Below are 14,300 nucleotides of genomic sequence, written 5' to 3' on the forward strand. Positions count from 1 at the left end.
CCTTATACTTATCCAGATTCAAAACCAACGGAGCAAAATCCGGATTGCCTGTCCTTTCCTCTGGTAGCTTTATCGTCTCAAGGCGAGGGGAGTATGATTCCCCTCTTGATTTATGCGATGGCGATGGAGTGTTTTGACTCGACAGGGCCAATCTGAATCTGTTATTTGAAAGCGGAGGGACTAAGGGTTTCATTGTCATTGGGTGTTTCTGGCTAGAGGGAGTTTTTTCTAAACATGCACACTCAAATATGAACAAAGGCGAAGCTCTATCGCCCTTATCAAAGGACTTTTCCTTCTGGTGTGGGTGAAAATAGAAACATCTTCAGGCTCCAAAATAAATAAATATTTATAAATATTTTCTTGAGTGGCGTGAAACAGGTGAAGCACTGCATTTCAGTAGTTAAGTGCCCCGCGGTCCACCGACCTTATTCCTTGCTCTTAAATTCCGTTGATTTTACTGCATCAATTTACCAAAAATCTAGATGAAAAATTAATGTGAGAGCCTTTCACGAGGAATTTTTTATTTTTGGATTATTTGGTGCGAAACTAACGTGAAGGCACGCACACAGGAATAATGCTGCCTTTGACTGCTTGTATTTACGTTATTGTTTGGAAAAAATAATGGGATGCCATGTCCATAGGACCTCCATTAATATTTATGTCAAAATTTTATCCAAAAGACTAAAGTCTTCGCATTATAATAATTAACATTAATATCATTGGATAATGCAAAGTTTTCATTAGTGGTCGCTTTCGTATAGTTGTAACGCAGTGATGGGACTTTAATTAAATATAGTATAAGCAGTTTCCCCGTTGTTTAGATTTTACTATATAAAATAAATAAATAAATAAATAAGGGCTAATTCGCGCCCTGTGTGAAAGATCACAAAAAAATAACTGTGAAGTTTATGTGACTATGAGGAAATTTCTTAGAATCAATGACTACTCTGGAATCTGAAGCATGAAAAATGAACTGATTAATGTTGTCCATAACTATTAAACTCCACGGCTTGAAAACGGTTCAATGGTCTCATTTGATGTAATAAATTATTTCATTTCGAAATTCCATGATGCATCTCGACTCCAATAAAACGCACTCAAACTGAGTATAATTGGTATAATTTGTAATATGGTTATATCATATACCATGCCACGTATTTGTTTAACGTTGGATTTTGTTTATACCACATGGTATTACCCTTTGATTATATACCATAACGGTTTATATGTATGTTAAAGTTTGTTATGGTATATATGTATGTTAAAGTTTGTTATGGTATATGTTATTTTTATTTATATAGTTAATTTGGATAAACTATATAAAATCAACAATGCAAAATGCAAAGTAAATTGATTATATTACATTGAACTTACATTTTTGAACATTTGTAATTAAAGAGAAATAAGAAATGGTTTATTTCTCATTTGGGCATTCAGTTCGCATGAAGTTCAGATTAAGCATTGTTGGAGAATTATTACAGTTATATGGAGTTTATTAAAATGTCATTTTGACTTACTCCTTTCAGTAAACATTATTTTTCTCTCTGGTTAAGTTTTGTTTATGAAACAAAATTAATGTCTAGTGATCCATGTAATTTTAATTAATTAGAGAGTAGCCACAGCATCTTTAATTAAATAAAATTATATATTGATTGGCAAGATCACATAAAGATTATTTAGACATTAAATTGTAATTAATTACACTGAATATAATAAATTTTATCCCACGGGAATTTTTATTATATTTATGTGATTAATTAGGATAAAATTTCATAACCTACCCACAGGAGTTATGAATTAATAAGTTTTATCATAAAGTTTTATTGAATCTGTTTGAATTGAAAATTTAGCCCACAAGCAATTTTCATGTCATTTGATTCAATTCTTTTTAGCATGTTTTACATTGGTAAAACATGGAAGTTTTATCATAAAGTTTTATTGAATCTGTTTGAATTGAAAATTTAGCCCACAGGCAATTTTCATGTCATTTGATTCAATTCTTTTTAGCATGTTTTACATTGGTAAAACATGAAAGTTCATAAAATTTATTGAATCTGTTTGAATTGAAAATTCATCCCACAGGCAATTTTCATGTCATTTGATTCAATTCTTTTTTTTTAGCATGTTTTATATTGGTAAAACATAAAAGTTCATAAAAGTTTTATTCAGTCTGTTTGAATTGAAAATTTAGCCCACAGGCAATTTTCATGTCATTTGATTCAATTCTTTTTTTAGCATGTTTTACATTGGTAAAACATAAAAGTTCATAAAAGTTTTATTGAGTCTGTTTGAATTGAAAATTTAGCCCACAGGCAATTTTCATGTCATTTGATTCAATACTTTTTTGCATGATTTACATTGGTAAAACATGAAAGTTATTAAGCCTCAATTTAACATAAGCATGTGATCCTTTTGATGCAGCAGTACAACCTGCAAATTTCTCTGAAATTCGTTGTGACATTCCTGAACTTAAGGGAGATAACTACAAGATTTGGAAGGAGAGGATTCTCCTTCATTTAGGGTGGATGGACATAGATTATGCTATCATGAAAGATGAACCATCGGCACTCACAAATACCAGCACTGCAGCGGACGTCGCGCTTTATGAACGATGGGAGCGATCCAATCGTCTAAGCATGATGTTCATTAAGACTAAAATTTCAGCTGGTATTCGAGGTTCCGTTGATCAGCATGATAAGGTCCGAGACTTGTTGAAGGCCATTGATGAACAATTCGTCTCTTCAGACAAGGCACTGGCAAGCACCCTAATCATGAAATTCTCATCCCTAAGGCTCACCAGTGTGAAAGGTGTGCGCGAGCACATCATGCAGATAAGGGACATTGTGGCTCAATTGAAGAAACTCGAGGTTGAAATATCGAAGTCCTTCCTAGTGCACTACATCCGGAACACCCTTCCGCACCAATATGGACCTTTCAAAATCTCATACAACACACATAAGGATAAATGGTCAATTAATGAACTCATGACCATGTGTGTTCAAGAAGAAGAGAGACTGGTGATGGAACTAGGAGAGAGTGCAATGCTGGCAACGCGTGGAAAGGGCAAATCTCAAGCCAATCGGAAAGGGAAAGGTAAAGCACTTCCCCAAGCTGATATCAAGAAGGTTTCCAAGTGTTTTTTCTGTAAGAAGAAAGGACACATAAAGAAGGAATGCGCCAAATATCAGAAATGGCTTGCAGACAAAGGTAATTTAATCTCGTTTGTTTGTTATGAATCTAATATGATTAACGTTAATATTAACACATGGTGGATTGATTCTGGATCAACAATTCACATTTTGAATTCCTTGCAGGGTTTGCAGAACCTAAGGAAGCCAGTGGGAAGTGAGCAAAGCATCTTATCAGGAAACAAGATGGGCTCGCATGTGGATGCTATAGGAACATGTTATTTAGCTTTAAGTAGTGGTTTTGTTTTGGAGTTAGAAAAGACCTTTTATGTTCCAAGTTTTCTAGAAACTTGATCTCAGTTTCAAGGCTTGTACCTTTTGGATATTCCTTAAACTTTTCAGAAAAATCTTTCAGTCTATTCTATAAATCTGATTATGTTGGGAATGGTATTTTGTCTAATGGTCTTTACTGCATTAATTTACAAAACAATGTCACATATGATTCAATGCATGTTCACACTGGTACTAAAAGATGATGATTAATAACACTTCTTCATTAATGATTGATAACACTTCTTCATGAATAACACATCTTCATTGATTCCCCTCTAGTCATGGTGAGAAATTGGTTTGCAAGCTCAAGAAGTCATTGTATGGTTTAAAACAAGCATCCCGCCAATGGTATTTGAAATTCCATAGTGTAATTTCTTCTTTTGGTTTTGTAGAAAACATTATGGATCAATGTATATACCTGAAGGTTAGTGGGAGTAAAATTTGTTTTCTTGTTTTATATGTGGATGACCTTTTGCTAGCAACCAATGATAAGGGTTTGCTACATGAGGTGAGACAATTCCTCTCTAAAAGTTTTGATATGAATGATATGGGTGAGGCATCTTATGTCATTGGCATTAAGATCCATAGAGACAGATTTCGAGGCAACTTGGGTCTATCACAGGGAACCTATATTAATAAAATTTTAGAGAGATTCAGGATGAAGGATTGTTCACCAAGTGTAGCTCCCATTGGGAATGTTGGGACGATGTCAGAGTGATCCAGGTTTAGGCCACTCGAGAGTTGCAAAGAAAGTAATGAGGTACCTTTAACGAACCAAAGACTACATGCTTATGTATATCCTGTTTGAGGCTGCTTTACATGGTGTATGGCTTAAGAATTTCATTTCTGGGCTTAGAATTATGGATTCTATATCTAAGCCATTGAGAATATATTGTGATAATTCAGCTGCTGGTTTTATGGCTAAAAAAGTGGGAGTCGAAATAAACACATCGAAATTAAGTTTTTAGCTATAAGGGAACGTGTTAAAGAAAATAAAGTGGTCATTGAGCACGTCAGCATTGAGTTAATGATCAATGATCCTTTGATTAAGGGCATGCCACAGTTAATTTCAAGGATCATGTATTGAATATGGGACTTGGTTCCATTATGCAGTTTTTTCATTGTATGGACAATGTTAATGAAATTCTTAATTATTGTGATGTTTTTTCTCATATTATGTGCACCTTAAGTTGATTTGAGAAAATTCATTTAAGAAGGACCAAGAATAAACATAGGGTTTATTCATTAAGAAATTGTTGCCACATAAATTATAATAAGAATAAATGCATAGTAATACATGGAAGGTAATACTCGTCATTAGAGGACTTATCGCCATGATTCATGTATCTATTACTTAATACAGATTATCAATGGTTTTTAAGTTGAGACATTAAGTTTGGAAGTATGGACCAAGTGGGAGAATGTTAAGCTCCATTAATTTAGCACAAAAGCTACCTTGATTTATGGAGTTGCAGCTTTTCTTAACTTATGGAAACCAACTGCAGTAGTTTCCTTAAGTTAAGAAAATCAACTGCAATTACTAAATTAATAATTGGGAGCTACTAAAGTGGTCCATTACTTTGATCTCATCTCTACCTTGATTTGTGGTTTTTCTAACACATAGCATTTAGAAGCTTGATGGAAGCTTAGCTATATGTTCATCTTTTTGGTCCCCAAGCTCCTCTCTCAACCCCCTTCAGTTCTACACCATCTAGCTGAGATAGCAGAGCTCGGAAGTGCCTTCAGATCTTTTGTGTTCTTTTTCTTTTGCTTGGACAGAAGCTGGAGTGCTGAAGGAGAAGCTTGTGGACTGTGGCCTGCATCAATACATCACCGATGGCTGGAGGTAACTCGTATCCCTGGGCAATAAGGTTTAATGATTCTTTGAATTTATTCCGCATGCAGAATCATTGTTAAAATTGTAGAATGTCTAACATATATATGGTAAGAGTCCACCTAAAAATTTGACAAGTTTCTATGTGAAGACTAGAACCTATTATTAAACGCTGGAACACAAAAATCCCTTGTCGGGACTAACCAAGTTATAGGGCCTAAAGCATTTCCTTATATTGTATCTAAGAATTTAACAAAGAGGTCTTTATGGTCTGATTACATTTGGATTCTTTTTTTTGATTAAATAGTTTCATGTCAGAATGATTTCATTATTCAGTCGAAACAAAATAATAAATGTTTATATTTTCAGGATTAGATGGAAAGCTATGTCCAGAATGATGTCAGTATGATTTATGGGCTTTTAGATAGTCATCTAATGAAGCAGTTAAGTGCAATGTATTTCAAATCAAAATCATGACAACTAATATGGATAAGAAGTAAGATGTGTCAAACAACATCGCTTTTTTCTATATTACTTACAAAATCTATGCTTATGAAAACTATATAAATAAGAGTGACATGGTAAAAGTAATATTGAGAGATATTATCCCTACCCTTTCAATAATAAAAAGGATAAAAATCATATGATAAATAAAGTATAAAGAGCAACTACACTGAATACAAGGAAAGTTCTTGCAACTTCCATAAGCATCATTTATATTCCTAACATTTTCTACCAGCCCCAATGCCTCTGAAGCCACAAAGTAAATTGCTCCAAGAAGAACAACTTCTTATATAATTCCCTCAAGAGTAGGTCGCAGAATACCATAATCCATAGAAACCACAAAAAGGAGAAGTCGAGAGACAATTTCCTTAATAGCCATAAAGGTGATTGCATTAAAACTCACATATTCAAAATACCACAAGGTCATCTCAATCATTCCAAGGCATATCACTGCTGCTATACAGTTTTGAATATGTAATATATAATTTTTGAAGCACACGTATTGGAGAAAATAGATAAGTACATGCTCAAAATTCAAATGCAGAGAAGTTCCAAAACTGGGCAAGAAGGAAGTAGAAACTTTCATCAACAAACAAATGGCAACACAGAACTGTCAGTCCATGTTGGAGATCAGATGCACAGTAGACTATAAAAAAAATACACAGCAGAAATTCAAGCACATAAAGACACACAGAATTAACGTGGTTCACCCAACCAATCTGGGCTACGTCCACACAACTAAGGCATCGGCAATATTTTATTAATCAAACATGAGATTACATAAACTCTCACATTACACCCAGCTATCCGTATGACTACCTATTTTATAGCAAGGAGAATCTAACTGCCTCTCACATCAAATTTAGGATGCATTAATTTTCTCCCAACAACCTGGAGATAATCCAGCAACAAATTTTCTATTGTTGTCACACACTGGGATTTTGCCTATTTTGTCCAAAACAGAAAAATCTCAACAATCTCCACCTTGACAACAATTAGCCTGATGCCCTGTTTGTTTATTATTTTTATTTTTTCTGCAAGCCAAGAGAAGCCAAACACCAACGTAGCTTCTCTAACAAAACTGGTTTCGTGAACATGTCTGCACAGTTTTCCTTTGTATGCACCTTTTCAAGAGAAACTCCCCTTTCAGTGATAACCTGTCTTACAAAATGATACTTGATTGGAATATGCTTTGATTTACTATGATAGGCCGGATTCTTAGCCAAATGTATTGCACTTTGACTGTCACAAAGTAACCTGATGTTGTCCTGTAACCTACCAAACTCACCAAGCAATCCTTTCAACCAAACCGCCTCTTTGCAAGCATGCGAAGCAGCAATATATTCTGCTTCAGTAGTGGATAAAGAAACAATGTTTTGTAGCTTTGACATCCAACTAATAGCTCCACCTGCAAGAGTAAAGACATACCCTGAAGTTGACCTTCTCTTATTCAAGTCACCTGCAAAATCAGAATCAACATATCCGCAAACAGATTCACTACTTTTATTGTAAGTAATACAATAACTACTTGTGCCTCTCATATACCGAAGCACCCATTTTACTGCTGACCAGTGCTCTTTACCAGGATTTGCCATGTACCTGCTGACAACTCCAACTGCATGTGAAATATCTGGTCGCGTACACACCATCGCATACATCAAACATCCTACTACATTGGCATATGGAATTCGAGACATATAATCCTTTTCTTCATCTGTATTAGGACATAAACTGGAAGAAAGCTTGAAATGGGAAGCTAAAGGCACTGACACAGGCTTCACATTATTCATACCAAACCTCAAAAGTATTTTCTCAACATACTTCTGTTGTGATAGCCACAGCTTACCATTACTCCTGTCTCTGAAAATCTCCATGCCCAAAATCTGTCTTGCTGCTCCTAGATCTTTCATATCAAACGTCCTTGCCATCTGAGTCTTCAACCTATTGATTTATTCAATGCTTTTGCTTGCTAATAGCATATCATCAACATACAACACTAAAATAATGAACATGCCATTATTTAACTGCTTAAAGTAAACACAATGATCATATTCACTTCTTACATATTTCTGACTCAACATGAAAGAATCAAACTTCTTATAACACTGCCGAGGCGACTGCTTCAGGCCATATAATGACTTCTTGAGCCTGCAGACAAATTTCTCATTGCGATGCTGAACAAACCCTTCCAGTTGTTCCATATATATTTCCTCATCTAAGTCTCCATGTAGAAATGCAGTCTTAACATCTAATTATTGCAACTCTAAATCAAACAAAGCCACTAATGCTAACACAATTCTAATTGAAACAATTTTAACCACTGGTGAAAATATCTCATGAAAGTCTATGCCAGCTTTCTGAGAAAACCCTTTTGCAACTAGTCTCGCTTTGTATCTGTCTTCCGTATCATTCACACCCCGTTTCACCTTGAACACCCACTTGCATCCCACAGTTTTCCTGCCTTTGGGAAGTTCAACCAGATCCCATGTACCATTCTTACTTAAAGCCATCATTTCGTCCTTCATGGCTGCTTTCCACTTGTCACTATTTGAACCTTCTACAGCTTCCTGATAACACAAAGGTTCATCATCATTAGCGATCAAAGCAACTGAAGTAACATGATCATCATACCTTCTCGGAGGGCGTTTGATCCTTGTAGACCTCCTTAAGAATGTTTCTGGTGCTTCCACAATTGGCTGTCTATCATCTTTAGGAACTTCTTCATGATCGCCATCTGAGACCTGTTCATGACCTCCATCTGAACCCTGTTCATAATCTGATTCTGAAACCTATTCATGACTAGAATCTGAACTATGGTCATTATGACTATCATTAGAAATGCTGTCAAACTGAATATGCTGGAAATCAGATACATCATCCTGTTTCAATCTACTATTTACATCTAACTGTACAAGAGAGGATTCATCAAACTTTACATCTCTGTTGATGATGATTTTGCAGGTAGTAGGATCCCACAATCTAAATCCCTTTATTCCATCACCATACCCAACAAAGACATACCTTTTCGATTTCGGATCTAATTTAGTTCGCTGATGTTTAGGCACTAGAGCATATGCATCACAACCAAACACTCTGAGTTTAGAATAGTCACAAGGGTGTCCTTTCCATACCTCTTGCGGAATCTTGCAGCCTATCGCCGTCGATGGAGATCGGTTTATCACATAACAAGCTGTTGCCACCGCTTCCGTCCACAACTCCTTTTGCAACCCGGCGTTACTCAGCATACACCTTGCTCTCTTTAGAAGAGTCTTGTTCATGCGTTCAGCAACTCCATTCTGCTGAGGAGTATAAACCGTGGTCTTATGTCTCTCGATCCCTGCATCCTTGCAATAGCTGTCAAACTCCTTGGAGGAAAACTCACCACCATTGTCAGTTCTTAAACATTTTATAGTTCTACCAGTGCTGTTTTCTACCAATGCTCTAAACTGCTTGAAAACTGTAAAAACATCAGACTTCCTTTTCAACATGTAGACCCACACTTTTCTAGAAAAGTCATCAATAAACGACACAAAATACGACGAGCCACCATACGACGCTGTAGGGGCTGGACCCTAAACATCTGAATGAATATAATCAAGTATCCCTTTACTAGTATGTTTGCCTGTTTTAAACTTTTGTTTACTTTGTTTTCCAAACAAGCAATGTTTACAGAAATCTAACTTTCCAGATCTTAGATTAGGAAGTAACTTGCGGTCAGCCAAAATTTTCAGCCCTCGTTCGCTCATATGGCCCAACCTTTGATGCCATAGGCGAATGGAACTACTGTCCTGTTCAGACACGGACACATGATCTGACCCAGTTCTACCTTCTAATTGAAAAAGATTTCCTACCTTCTTAGCCTTCATCACTAGTAAGATACCTTTATAGATTTTCATAACTCCACCTTGAATTACAGTTTTATATCCATTCGTATCCAGTGCTCCTAATGAAATTAGATTTTTCCTTAGATCTGGTACATGTCTCACATCAGTTAACATTTTGGTTGTGCCATCAAACATTTGTAGTTGTACACTTCCTATTCCAATAATACTGCAAGTGACATCATTACCCATGTACACGACTTCATCATCAACTGATCTATATGTTTTAAACCAATCTTTATGAATACACATGTGGTTAGATGCCCCGGAATCTAACAACCAATGTTGATCATGTTTTGACATATTAACAGACAATACCTCATCACTCATACCTGAACCAGATACTGAACCTGTATCTGTGGTGTTGGCTTCCTTCTTTTCTATCGAAGAGCCATCTTTAGCAGCCTGCTTTCGCTTCCAGCAATCCTTTTTCAGATGTCCAGCCTTGCCACAATGCCAACACTTTACCTTTGTCTTCTTTCCTTTGGACTTTGAACGAGAGTCGCTATGCTTGCCCCCGGAGTGTCTCTCTCTTGAGCGACCTCTGGCCATCATTACCTCTGACGTAGAGGTGTCTGCATTCGACCTCTTCCTCGTCTCCTCAGACAATAAGGCTCCAACAACATCGTCAAACTCAAGAATTTCTGCTGTACTAAAGCTTATGGAAGTAACAAAGTGATCCCAGGATTCAGGCAATGAACATAATAGAGTTATTGCCTTATCCTCTGAATCAAATTTCACATCTAGACTGTCTAATTGCACCAGTAAGGTATTAAAAACATTCAGGTGATCAGTAATCGAGGTACCTTCTTTCATCCGCAAACCATAAAGCTGCCGCTTCAGGAGAATCCGGTTTGTCAAGGATTTTGTCATATACAGCTTCTCCAACTTCGTCCACAGGCCTGCGGCGATTTTCTCTGACACAATGTTGAACAGAACATCGTCCGCCAGACATAACCGAATTGCGCTCAGAGCTCTATCGTCCATCTCATCCCATTCATCCTCCGTCATGGAAGGAGGCCTTTTGTTTTTCCCCAACAGTGCTTTCGCCACACCTTGTTGAACCAGCAGATCGTGCATCTTTACCTTCCAGATCTCGAAATTATTTTTGCCATTAAATTTCTCAATTTCGAATCGGGCACTCTGAGTTTTCGCCATCTCGTCTAAAACAAAGAATCTCCAATTTCAATTTAACAAAAAACAAAATTGATGTCAATAAATGCCTATGCCTCAGATGATTTTAGCCTTTAAAACAAAAAACAACAACCCCCGGTGCTTTTGCTGTTTAAACCGCAAATTTCAAATTAAAAAACACTTGGCGCTTGCTGATCAGCACCTGGACCGCGCCTTTGAAAAAACGCTTTAAGTAACGACAAATTGGCGCGAGAATCGCACTCAAATGCGCGCCAATCGGCCCATTAGTGCATTGGCGCACATACTTAAATCGTTTTCGCGCTAATTTAATGGTTGGCGCACTTAATTGATTTATTGGCGCGACTGTTATTAATGAAACTCGCGCCAATCAGCAGCCCACCATATACATACAATACACAGCGCATCTATCCGCAGTTTTTAAAAAATATAACTACGCAGTTTTAAAAAAAATATAACAGCGCATCTATCCGCATCTATCTCCACGCCGGTTTCAAAACATATCCATGTTGTTTTTAATCCATATACCCACGCAGGTTTTTGAATGTAAATACGCACCGTTTTCAAAACATATCCATGCTGTTTTTAAACAACATATATCCACGCTGGTTAAAAAACATATATCCACGCTGTTGGTAAAATATATATTAACGCAGGTGTATATTCACACTGTTTGTAAACATAACCACGCATTTAATGTAATTCACACCGTTTTATAACAATTCCACGCCCTTTTTTAAATGTATATACACGATTTGAAGACCAACGCACCACTACGGTGATACATACCAGCAACCTTACACAGGTATTAACACGCACCAGGTTTACTCCACGCTTGTTGGACACACTCCACAGCGCACCAGGTAGCACGTCCAGGCAGCAAATAAACGACCTCAGCTCCACCTCCAGTATGCAAGTCCAATCTTGCCTCCAACATGCTCTGATACCAATTGTTGGAGATCAGATGCACAACAGACTATAAAACAAATACACAGCAGAAATTCAATCACATAAAGACACACAGAATTAACGTGGTTCACCCAACCAATCTGGCTACGTCCACACAACTAAGGCATTAGCATTACATAAACTCTCACATTACACCCAGCTATCCGTATGACTACCTATTTTATAGCAAGGAGAATCTAACTGCCTCTCACATCAAATTTAGGATGCATTAATTTTCTCCCAACAACCTGGAGATAATCCAGCAATAGATTTTCTATTGTTGTCACACACTGGGATTTTGCCTATTTTGTCCAAAACAGAAAAATCTCAACAGTCCACACCGCGAAGGAATTCGCTTCCAAATGGTGTTTAAGGAGAGGAAAATTGAGCCTAGCATAGTCACCCCTTAGCCTATAGTCACCCGTTAGCCTCTAAGCAGCGTTGTCATAAGCCATGGCCGCCTCCTGTGCACTATCAAAAGTCCCTAGCCATAACCTTAAATCAATCAAACCTTTATTAACTTGATGGAATGGTAGCGGAAGAAGACTCTATGTACCAGCAGAAACTTAGGGGGTTCAGCCTGCTGGAAATATGGCCGCAGCAGCGCACGGAGATGCTGACACCACTTGCTAACAGCTATATGCAAAAAAATTCCGAAAAACGCAAAACTCTTTTGACAACGCCCTTTTTTTTTGGCATATATGATCATCTATACTCACGCGGCATGTATGGTATGTAACATGTTACCTCTCTGAATATAATATCAATTAGTGGGTAGATGAAGATCGCTTTGAAAACAAATAAACATGACTAACTCACTTGTATCAAAACAGCATACCTTGTATTGTACAGCTCTTCCATGTGTTCTTATTGGATCCCACTGTAGATTTTTTACATATACAAACATAATTTTTAGGTACAGATTTCCATTTAAAATTCATGAAAATGTTTACAAACCTAAAGATATTATGTTCAAGGACGCTCCCACTTTCAGATCCGAAGTTTTAAAAGGGGTCATGTCATATGTATTGGAAGAAGAACCTGTTTTAAAATAGGTAGCATATCGATTCTCTTGTTTTCCCCTTATCTCAGAACTGCTCGGATTATCCTTCAAATCAAAACTGCAAGAAGGAAGTAGAAACTTTCATCAACACACAAGTGGCAGCACAAACTTACCAGTCCAGTGGTGAAGGAATTGGCCTCCAAATGGTGTTTAAGGTGAGGAAAATTGAGCCTATCATAGTCACCCCTTAAGCAGCCATGGCCATGGCTTCCTCCTCTGCAGTATCAAAAGTCCCCAGCCATAACCTGGTTCTATTTTTGGGTAACCTGATTTCTGCAAACCATTTACCTGAGTTGCGTTGCCCCACACCTCTGTAAATCTTAGCCAGTTTTGACAGGGCACTCACATGAAGCTTCATGGCCTGAGCTCTCAAACTCAGAGGTTTCCGACCCATATGGTTTATTGAAGCAGCTACTCTTGTTAGAAGTTGTTGCAATTGAAGTTGTTGTTGTTTGATGTTGTTGCAAATGAAGTTGTTGTATTTGTTGAATCTGTGGTCGATTCAATGGATTCTCCGCTGCATTAGTTTTGCCCTTGAAAAAAGCTTGAGTTCCATACCAGGCCATCAGAGTGGTCTAAGCCATTTGATGGTAAGTTGGGGAAAATGATGAAGAAGAACACAATACATTGAAGAAGTTTTTCAAAGTCTTTGGTTACAGCAAAAGCCCACAGGTGTTGGTAAGCATTCCAAACCAGTAACTAGGATCCCAAGGTGGAAACCACTGATTTCATAAAGGTGGGGTGATTCTTCCAACACCCCCTTCTAAAGCAACAAGGGGTAATGGAACCTGGGTCCATGAAGAGGTTTTTAGTTACACCTAAACCCAAAGAGGTTGGTAAACTGTTCCAATCCATTAACTAGGATCCCTATGGTAGAAATTACAGATTCCATAAAAGTGAGGTGATTCTTACAAAAAAAACTTCAGCATTTAGAGACCTCTGGATTTCTTAAGTTGTTCCAGGCATCCGAACGCTCCAATATCGCATCTCCCTTGGAAGGGGAAGACAAGTTGCATGCAGAGTCGTCGAACATGTCCTGCACGTGAATATTGAAAACCCCGAAATTCTGGTCTTGATAGACAACATCATTATTCTTCGTATCTGCATCCCATACCGACCCAAGAGAGCCTAAATTGTCATATGCAGCTCAACTTTCTGGTGGAAGTAGGGCACCTATTTGGCACGAAGCATCCATGAAGCACTGAATGCGCTCGGGAATGTTCGAGGTCTGATCATGGGACATTACAGGAATAATGGATTTTGATGTGTGGGAGATCTCGGAAGGATTTTGGGTCCTACAGCCCGCATTCAAATCAGTTTTAACTAGGTTATTCTAGCTAGGGAAGGAGATTAGGTTAGCTAGACATTGAATGTTTCTATTTGTAATTGAACTGAGTGAACATCAATGTAAAACTAGTTATCAGAGTGGCGCATCTGAAGCGTGGTGGACCCATAAC

At 37.5% G+C, this 14,300-nt stretch overlaps 1 pseudogene; it reads right to left on the reverse strand.

The window, feature by feature from the left end:
• LOC149226769 (uncharacterized) overlaps positions 1-14,086 on the reverse strand; it is an 80,741-nt pseudogene extending 66,655 nt beyond the window's left edge.
• Positions 14,087-14,300: the final 214 nt, after the last annotated feature.

This window comes from Pinus tabuliformis, chromosome J (genome assembly GCF_031772625.1).
Source record: "Pinus tabuliformis cultivar Carrire ecotype Pingquan chromosome J, CPIR1, whole genome shotgun sequence".
Classification (NCBI taxonomy): domain Eukaryota; kingdom Viridiplantae; phylum Streptophyta; class Pinopsida; order Pinales; family Pinaceae; genus Pinus; species Pinus tabuliformis.